The 10770-nt window shown below is 34.1% G+C and overlaps 1 non-coding gene across 1 annotated transcript; it reads right to left on the minus strand.

Annotated features, from left to right (window-relative positions):
* Positions 1-7970: 7970 nt before the first annotated feature.
* Positions 7971-8076, minus strand: LOC111490566. Its single transcript, XR_002719600.1, has one exon. It is a non-coding gene; the product is annotated as a Plant small nucleolar RNA R71 (small nucleolar RNA).
* Positions 8077-10770: the final 2694 nt, after the last annotated feature.

The following is a 10770-nucleotide window of genomic DNA, read 5'->3' on the forward strand; positions in this document are numbered from 1 at the left end:
GTCGTCGGAGTTCGTTTCTTATTAGATAGTTCGTCACCTTTCGTTAGGGTATTTCACAAATAATAATAATTCCAATTGACATTTGTGAAATACGACATTAAAGCAACCTCAATTACCTTAATTGGGTCCGAAAACAAGTTCGAGAGATTCGAAACGATGAAAATTGAGTTGAATTTGGGTTACCCGAGCCAAGCCAATAAATAAATTGGAGTCTAAAAAGAAAACACAGGGTTGTATAATTTTAAAATAAATATGGTTAAAATAAGATTGAATTAAATGTTATGACATAAAAAAATGACATAAAGTGGGATGCACGTGTGAAGTGGGTTACTCAGAAGGGCAGAGGCGTGGGGGCTTGGTGTCACGGTCATGCTCGTCTAGGGCGTGTTGCCCATGGCCGCATGGCCATGGCAAGCCAAACCCTTGTCATATCTTTTCATTCTAGTGTTTTTACTTTTATAGTTCTAGGGCGTATGACGCCTCAAAAATATCATGTCTAGGCTTGCCACACATGAAATGCCTCAGAATGTAATATAGGGGGATATGACTAGTTGTCAACTTCTCCCTACCCAAGGTTATATATGCTAAGCCGTTGTTATCTCTCTCTTGCTTGCTTATATAACGTCTCTTTCAAAAATCTTTCTTTCTAAAATCTCTCTCTACCCTCGTTTTCTAAAATCTTCTTTCAAAACTGAGGCTAGAGGCTCGATCATATGTCGCTTGGCCGTAGGCGACGCAAGAACAAATTGGCTTAGCTCACTTGTCGTTGGAAAGTGAGTGCCGCACAATCGCTAGTCCGCTGCCTTTAAAAGTGCGATTGTGTCACTTGGCTCTGTATCGTACGCCTCACATCATCGCTCCTCGTAGATGCCCCGCCATGCTCGCCCTTGCCCATGCCCACACTCGCCTTCACAAACGCCCTCGTCCACGCCCACACTCATCTTCACAGATGCCCTTGCCCTCGTGGACGCCCTCCCCAAGCCCACGCCACCAGCCATGCTCCTCACTCACCCCATATCCCCTCACCCATGCCCACGTTGGTTGGGTATGTTGGATGAAAGTCCACGTCCGTTAATTTAGAGAATTATCATAGATTTATAATCAAATAATACTATTTCCAATGGTGTGAGGTCTTTTGGAAAAGTCCAAAACAAAGTTACTAGAGCTTATGCTCAAAGTGGACAATATCATACCATTGTGGAGAGTCGTGTTCATCTAATACGGTAGTGAGTAAATAAAAAAATAAAAATAAAAATTTAACAACCCGACCACCCTACTTGAAAATAGAGAGTTAGATTGTGAAACAATATCAAGTTAATTCAATTACTAATTCAAAATTTTGGATTGGTCCAACTTACATAGTAATAAAGCTAAATCTCTCTATGTAAATACGTCTCCTCTAAATTTCATTAGAGGCATTTCCTTTTGTTGCAAGAACTACATCACGAGATGGTAACCATTTTTTTTTCTTTTTTTTCTTTTTAATTAATCAACTAACTGATTTTTCTTTATTATCATTTTATTATTATTTTTTTAATTTGGTTACATCGTACCCATCTAAAAGTAACTTTCATACTCTAAAGCGTCTTAATCTTAGAACAATCCGAGCGTCTTTTAACGAAGGCCTTGAGGATATTTCAGGTTCTCATTTTAAGAGTTATTTGTTAACTCTTGAAGCACACCCTAATTTATATGAGTCATAACCATTTCTTTACGTGCATAAATCTTTCATAAGCATTGTCACTTGTTATTCATAAAAATATTTTAGAATTCTCATAAAGGTATTTTGGTCTGTAATTTTGTATAATCAATTTAACCATGACATAACTTTGCTCATAAATCGGTACATAATTATAGGGGCATTTTAGTCATTTTACATATACCCTTAGTTTAACCCATAATCCTAGTCTAATGTCACCAAATTTCATACATAACTTTATCATGTCATATTAAGTCTTCTCCTCAAATTTTATGAGTAGGTTTGTAGTTTAGACACATCATTGAAATCAATAGAATTATTGGTCATTTTCATTTGAAACTACTTACTCGTCAGTATATGTTGTTAAATTTCTTTCCATCTCCATGGGCGTAACACTATATTTTTTAACTATGTTCAAGACGTTTAACTGAAACATCTGACCTTCATTAGCAAAACCATTTTCATGCACATGCTAACATTCAGTAGCTTACTAAAACCTTACTAAATCTAAACACCATCAAAACATCAATTCAACATTCATATTCGCAAGGTAAATCATATCATATTCTATATTATAATAAACATATAACTAAGTCAACAATAATGCAGTCACTATCATAGAGTTATATTTGATAATGACCTAGCACTAACAACATACGTAATTAATGACATTTCCTTTTCTTATCTTACGCATGACATACCTAACGGTGACGGTGACGGGGTATCAACAGTGGGATCATGGAACATGTCAAGCCTACCTTGTAAGCTAGCTACATAATCTATAACCTAAATCTCTGATATCAAATGTTAAGCTCTGAGCCTACTGATCACAGATATTGTCTTTTTTGGGTTTTCCTTTTCGGACTTCCCCTAAAAAATTTTAAAACGTGTCTGCTAAGGAGAGGTTTTCACACCCTTCCAAAGAATGTTTCGTTCTTCTCCCAAACCGATGTGAGATCTCACAATACTCATCCAAAAATGTCATTTTGAAGGTCTTAACATGCATTTTCTAAACACTTAAGGTAAGGAATATTCACATTCTTTCATGTTTTAGTGATCTCTACAAGCATTACTTGTCTAAAGCTTTTGTGATTACTTAGATGATGTATGCCTTCCCAAACTAGTTTTTTTTTTTTTTCCTTCATATTAGAATCTCCAAAAACAAATTTATATTTTTTGGTAGCTCCAGCGATCGGGTTGTGCATACGATGCAGTTTCTTGGATGCATGGCACATGGCTTGCGCATTACCAACACGTGTTCCTATTAGCGCCACAAGCCCTGGACCTCTCATTGATCGACCTTGGCAGCCGCACGGTCTGATGCATACACCGCCCACTATATGATGCATGTCAGCCTTTTTCTCACCTACGTTTCAAATTCAAGTTCTTCAATTAGCTTAGTTCCTTTATCGAAACATATTTTTCTTGTAATTTTAGGAAAACCAAATAATGAAATAAACTCGTTCAAATGAACATTATTGGAACTTCACTTTTTAGTCTGGTTCTTACCGCTTCTTCATGAAACTAGTGCGAAATTTTTTAAAGAACAATAAATGCATGAAACTAGTAGCATTTCTATTTCTAAACGGTAATAAAAGAGGTTTCCTTTCCTATTTTAGTTATGTTTTTATCATATTTGTAACATTTATGAACTTTGAACGTCTTTTTAAGATGAAATATTTCAAAAAGGTTTTCCACACATAATAGTCATGACGTACACGAATAACAGTCTTATTTTAAAAGAAAAAGTAAGAACGTTACACAAACGAAGTCTAAAATATCATTTCATTCCAAAGATAAATTAGAAAAATAGTGTAGTTTTGTTTTTCACGTGGTTTGAATTTCTAGTCAAATCTTTTGATTTTTGATTTTTCTTACCGGGATTTTGATGTGAAAAAAAGATACCACTTTCACATATTTCCAAGTATTAGGTAACAAAACAATGACACATTTATAAAGAAGAGTTTTGATTGGTGGAAATGAAAGAAAAAGAATTAATGATTAAAATGTTATGTCATTGTATGGTCCATTGGTCCTATTAATAGATAGATATAGTACTTTGATTTGTATGAGGTAGACACCGCAAGGCCCTAATGCCAAGGCAATAACTCAATAGGGGCCTCCCAAATGCATTGCTATGCTTACAAATTTGAATGGAGAATAATAATGCATCTCCCTACTTTTCATCCCATTACTTCTCGAACTCGACAAAAAACTACTAGAACCTTGATTAAACGGGTTGTCAAACGTGGTGAAACTTTATTTTTACTATTAATTACAACGTCTTACGTTCATGATTTGGAATCCAAAATCCGTACCTGATGGTCCCAATATTAACTCCAGTGACATGATTATATTACCAATTTGTCTTGAACTGGTCTTAAGACCAATACGAATACTTTGGGATGATTTTTTCTCACTCACATATACTTTTTTTTTTTTTTTTTTTTTTTTTTTTTTTTTTTTTTTTTTTTNNNAGAAAATCGAAAATTTGGGTGGGTTTATAAGTATTGGATCAACTCTACCAACTTGAAAAAATGATTACAATCTAATCCAGCTCAATCATTCCCTAATTTTAAGAATATTATAAAAATTAATATGGTCTGATATTTGTAACAACTTAAGTTAGTGATGTCTTGTAACTTGTGAATGTTTAATATTAACGGTTAGTATTTTTTTCCTTTCCGTCTTATTCAACTTTTTGATTGACGTGATTATTGTACAAAAAAAAATCAGTTTTAATATGTATTTTTTCATAAACTTTCTCTCTATAATACAATTTCATACTTCAACTTCTTTTCTTTATAATACAAGTTTTTTTTTTTTTTTTTTTTTTTTTTTGACATCGACTGCTATCTCAAACATTTTATAAACGATGTCATGTACTTAAATTTTCGTAAAATCTATCTCAATGAACTGTAAACATTAATGAAATAGTGGAAACGAAATAAAATATATTCAAAGTAATGAAAATACCCTAATCTAACCTAAAAAGAAATAACATGGTTTGACTAAATACTCACTAATTAGCCTCACTATTGAGGTCGAAAAATGTAAACAAAAGCAATCATGGTGGGACCTATATTTTCATAAAAGCATCATGGTATAGCCTTGGCTCTACTTTCCAAATCGGGCAGGGTTGGATGTGTAGTAATTCCCTGCACATGACCACGTATGCGCATATAGACTTACCAAACTGGCTCGTATATGTACCTCTAGGTCTGGCTCGTTAGGCTAGCACATAATCACGCTATTAGACGCCACGGAGGGAAATGACTAACATGGCGATCATAGATTTCGTAAGTTACACGCCCATACTAAATAAATATAAAAGGGAGGTATCTTAATGCACGTGTTCTATAAAATACATACGGTCCCATAACATTAAAACATATATTCATAAGGCTAGTTATACTTCCATTCTTTTCGTGACATGGTGTTTTCATGAGACATACATACATGATACTTGCCATATAATGACAGATTAACATACATGGTTCTCTAATGTCTTATAGGCATAGAACATATGTATTAACATAGTTTACATGACATGGTACATGGAGGTTCAAATAAGTAAAGAATCTCGAGAAAAGTCAAGTTTACGAATGAGAATGTGATTGAATAAGTGATATACAATTTATTCTCCCTCAAGTTTGTTAAGGTTTTTTGGAGGTGTAACTTCGGTTCCTGATTCATTTTAGAATAACCAAGATGTCTTCTTCATCAATTTCATGAACACTACAAGGGCATTGCTAAGTCCGAATGACATAACAATGAACTCATAGTTGTTGTACAATAGGTCTATCTTGGAGAACACTATCACTTGCCTGAATTGATCAAACGGATCCTCTATACGAGGGAGAGGGCACTTATTCTTTATTGTTCTCTTATTCAATTCCTTGCAATACCTTAACATGTCAATCCATTATTCTTCTTTAACATATAGCACTAGTGAGCCCCAAGGGATACGTTGAGGCACACTCTGGTTTCATACCACATGAGACCTTAGAGATAGGACTAGTACTTGGTTCTGCTCTAAACAAACATTTATGGCTCGGGAAGGGGTACTCCTAATAAATCCTTTATAAACACGCCAAGAAACTCGTTCACCATTGCCACTGTGAACGAGGACTTTCTTCCCTTCTTGTATCCACAATGTTGGCTAATATGCCCTAGGCTTCTGGTTGGATTAACCTTTGATAACTCTCCAAAAGTAAAGTCATATCAAGTCTTTTTGTAGTCAATATTGCACTCTTATTCACCATTTTCTCATTTATTCTACTTAGTGAGCATGAAATCGTTTAGTGCGGTCCAATATGAAAAAAATATGATTTGATATAAATCGATCTTAATTGAGTTATGTGGTAAAATTTTAGACATTTATGCTGAACCATGAGGGAGTAGCAAATCTAAAAACAAATGGAGGATGACATGAAAATTTTAAATCCACATCAGCAGTCGAATTGGGTCATTGACTACCCAATGAGGAACTTATGCTAGATAACTCATGCTCGAAAATTGTAAATTCACATCAGCAGTCCAATTGGATAACTTATTCCTTTTCAGCCCTAATAGGGAACTTATGCTCAATAAAAAAGGAAAAAGAAGACCAAGAGGAAGAGCACACAATTTGGGAGAGAAAAATCGGATTAGACAGTAGAGCCTCCGCTGTTGTGAACTGCTGTGAAATCAAAGAAGAAAAAAAAAACTCTAATCAAGCATAAGGAAGAGAAGACCAAGAAGGATAAATTAGGCAAAGAGGTGGACGTGAGAGATCAAGAGAAGGGTACTTCCATTGAAGAACGGCAACAAAGCTAGATAACTCTCTATTTCCTTACTCTATTTTCTTATTCTATCAATTTTATATGATTAAGATGTGGGTTACTCTATTTAATTCAGTTTGTATGGAGAGCTAAACTTTATAGGGGAGACGAGAGAGGTTTGTATAGTTTAATTAGGTTGACAGTATGATTTTAGTTTATTAATGAGTTATTGTTAAGGATTTACATGTGTGTTTAATTAGCTACTTTACATACATAGTTGTTCTCTTATTCGGGAGAAGAGAGGGAGCAATGAAATTCTTTTTAATACTCTAGTTCTATTGCAACGAGACTTGAAGAGCAATAGAAGGGTTATGAATAATTTTCTCATAGAGCCTTGTTAATAGAAATTACAAACGATTATAATAATCATCATGCATGACCCTCAGAAGTGGGCTTGGGAATCTTTTAAAAGGAACAAAAGTCTACCACAAAATTTAAACAACTTATCTATTTAATCTCTCTTTCCAGAACCTTCCTCATTATAGTTGATTTTCTCATCATTTTCTGTTTTTCGACAGCAGTGGCACTCTGTTTTAGCTTTGTTTAAGTATTCAAAATCATCAACACCCATTTAAATGTTAACCAAAAACTCACTTAATTTCCAGCGATAAAATTAACCAAAAAAATAGGTTATTTGTGGAATCGATAATTTACTTATTACTTGCTACCTGTGATAATGTATACTTCAACTTATTCTTGTGAATTTTAGATCATTTTATTATATACATCCACAAGTGATCAAGTTTTTGGCGCCATTGCCGGAGAGCCTAATTTGGTTATTTTACTTATGGTAGATTTTCGTGAGTTGGAGCCAACAAGAAGCCATAGTAAGCTGAATTTTCTGCTGTATTTACGTTGCAGAATTATGTGTATGAACCGACCTACGGGTTTGGAATTTATTTTGGATCCTGAAATAGAGAGAACATTTAGATGAAGGTTGAGGGAGAAAAAGAATATGACAGAACAGAATATACATCAAATAGAACTTGGAGCCCAGCTGAATCGGGAGTTTGAAAATCCAGCGATGATGGCTAATCAAGAGAGAATTACTGCCAATGTCATTCATTTAGCAGATGATAGAGAAAGAACGATTCGAGCATATGCACACCCAGCTGTGATAGAGCTATATCCGTGCATTATTAGACCCGAAATGCAAGTAACCACGTTTGAGCTAAAGCCCCTGATGTTCCAAATATTGCAAACCATTGGACAATTTCATGGACTACCGTCGGAAGATCCTTGCCTACTAAAGTCATTTTTGGGAGTTAATGACTCATTTTGATTCCAAGGAGTGGATAAAGACGTGATTAGACTGAGCTTATTCCCTTATTCATTGAGAGATGATGCTAAATCATGGTTGAATACCTTAGCACCAGGAACAATTGATTCTTGGAATAGTCTATTAGAGAAATTTTTTATCAAGTATTTCCCACCCACTAGAAACACACAGTTCAGAAATGAGATTGTTGCTTTTCAATCGTTTAAAGATGAGACCCTAAGTGAAGCTTGTGAGAGATTTAAGGAGATGCTTAGAAAGTGTCCTCGCCATGGACTACCTCATTGTATACAAATTGAGACTTTCTACAATGGATTAAATATTGCTACTAAACAAGTAGTTGATGCTTCTACCAATGGAGCTATTTTGTCAAAGACATACAATGAAGCATATGAGATTTTTGAGATAATAGCATCTAACAATTGTCAATGGGCCGATGTGAGAAGCAATCCAGGAAAGAAGATCCAAGGAGTACTTAAAGTTGATGCTTTGTCTTCTATCAACGCTCAACTAGCTTCGGTGACTAATATTTTACAAAATCTAGCGTTGGGACAAGACTTCATGATCATCGATAATATAACATAGTTCCATGGCATAGCATAACATCGATAATATAACATAGTTCCATGGCATAGCATAATCATATCACAATACATCAGACATCATAGAATAATTTGTACGTAGCATATAACATACATCATAGTATAAGCATAACTTAATACACGTCATACAATCATGAAAGACGACACGTGCAAGAGCCACACAACATGACATTTTAGGTAACATTCTATAATATGTACCCTACAAATATTTTTTCCTCAACTATATTTATATGTCATTGTACATTAAAAACGCGTTCATATATTAGATTTAGAGGATATATTATATATCAAAATAATATACAATATGTTCCTAATAACGTCAGGTTAATATAACAATGAATATTAATAATAACAATACTAATAAAACAGTTGCATATTATCTCTCATATGATTAATAAAAAAAAAAATCTTTAGAATATAAATTGTTGGATTATTTTACCTCCGGTCGACGTTTAAATATCTCCCTCGTCATTGTTCAGAAGCTCCTTGTTGTCGCCAATGTCGTCAATGTTAGAAGTTATTTGTGTGTATGAAGACTATCCCCACAGACCAACAGAGTGTATTCTTCTAATATGTTTTGTCCTCACTCACATGCATTCTAAGATTGTTCATCTTAGAATTGGTCAAATCAAAACTTGTTTAACTATGGAGTTCCTTGAGCTACCAAAAAAGTACGTGCATCTTGTTGATATAGGCAGTAACTTTGATTTGTTTTAAGACTTTCTTAGTCATCCTATTTTTAAGATCACTCTCATTGAAATGTGGTAGACTTGTATACCCCTTCTATATATGGTTTTCACTCGTTAATATAATTATGAATTCCACCTGATGTAATTATCCAAAAATGGTTACCTTCTCTATATCGAAAATTGTAGTCCTCTTGGGGTGTAAAATTCTCCTTTCGTGAGAAAATTTTAAAGACTACCATGGAGATAATTATTAGACTTTATATGGATAATTCTAGTATTTCTGTAAGTGTAAATGTAATAACTTTAGATTTCTACTAACCTAGAATCACTACTATTATTATAACATAACATTTAAAACTTAATCGTAAAATATTTTCGAGGACTTGCGTGTTTCAAAAAGTATTTAAACGAAATATTAAATAAAAAAATAAAATACTAAAAAGTAAAAACACCCTATAGTAACTTAAAATCTAAGAAATGAAATATCATTATTCTATGCATGTGTTATGGTCTTTATTTGTCATGTCATTGTCAAACGTACAGGGGTGTCTAAATACTCAGTAAGTGGCCTCGTTACTAGAGTCAAAGAATGCAAACACATGCAACTTATGATTAGAGATCTATAATTAAAATCATCATATATGTGTTGCAAAAGTTTTAGTTGCTTTTTTTTTTATGTTTTAGTAATCATGAATATCAAGTCCAGCTAGAGTCTTGGCTCCATATTTTGTTTTGACATGATATTCTACTTTCTGTTAGGATTTTATTTTTCTCTTCTCTTAAGCATTATACTCGATATAAATATAGTCATTTTTTCGCATAATAAAACATTGGATTTTCTTTCTTGTGCAAACTTATCATCTTCTAATACTGCATTAAATTTATCATTTGGTATCAGAGTCTTGTCTCTTTCAGCTGTAGCTAAAGATGCCTACTGAAGGCAGCTTTGTTCAACTAGTAATACCAAAATTTGTTGGTCACTACGATCGTTGGAGCATGTTAATGTAGAACGTTCTTCACTCTAAAGAATATGGGCAAGTAGTTGAGTAAGGGATTTCTACTATAGCAGATAATGCTAATTACTCAGATGAACAAAGGAAGGAGGTAGCAGATCAGAAATTGAAAGACTTAAGAGCTAAGAACTACCTTTTCCAGGCCATGGATCGCTCAATTCTGGAAACTATTTTGGGTAAAGAAACTTCGAAAGAAATTTGGGATTCAATGAAGAAAAAATTTCAAGGAAATACAAAGGTGAAACGAGCACAACTACAGACTCTGCGCAAGGACTTTGAGACCCTTCATATGAAGGAAGGTGAGACTGTTTCTGATTTCTTTTCTCGTACTCTCACCATTGCTAATAAAATGCGTTTTCATGGTGAAAAGATGAGTGATGTTAGCATCATTGAGAAAATCCTACGTTCCATAACTTCAAAGTTTGATTACGTGGCTTGCTCCGTTGAAGAATCCAACGATTTGGACATCATGACAATTGATGAATTGCAGAGTAGACTACTGGTTCATAAACAACATATGTAAAGACATATTGTGGAAGAGCAGACATTGAAGATCACTCTTGACAGCAGGACAGGGAGAACAAATCATGGAGGTGGCACATTTCGAGGTATGTGGGAGACTAGGTTTTAACAAAAATCTTGTTGAATGGTTTTATTGTCATGATCTT

Source organism: Cucurbita maxima, unplaced genomic scaffold (genome assembly GCF_002738345.1).
Source record: "Cucurbita maxima cultivar Rimu unplaced genomic scaffold, Cmax_1.0 Cma_Scf00015, whole genome shotgun sequence".
Taxonomy (NCBI): Eukaryota; Viridiplantae; Streptophyta; class Magnoliopsida; order Cucurbitales; family Cucurbitaceae; genus Cucurbita; species Cucurbita maxima.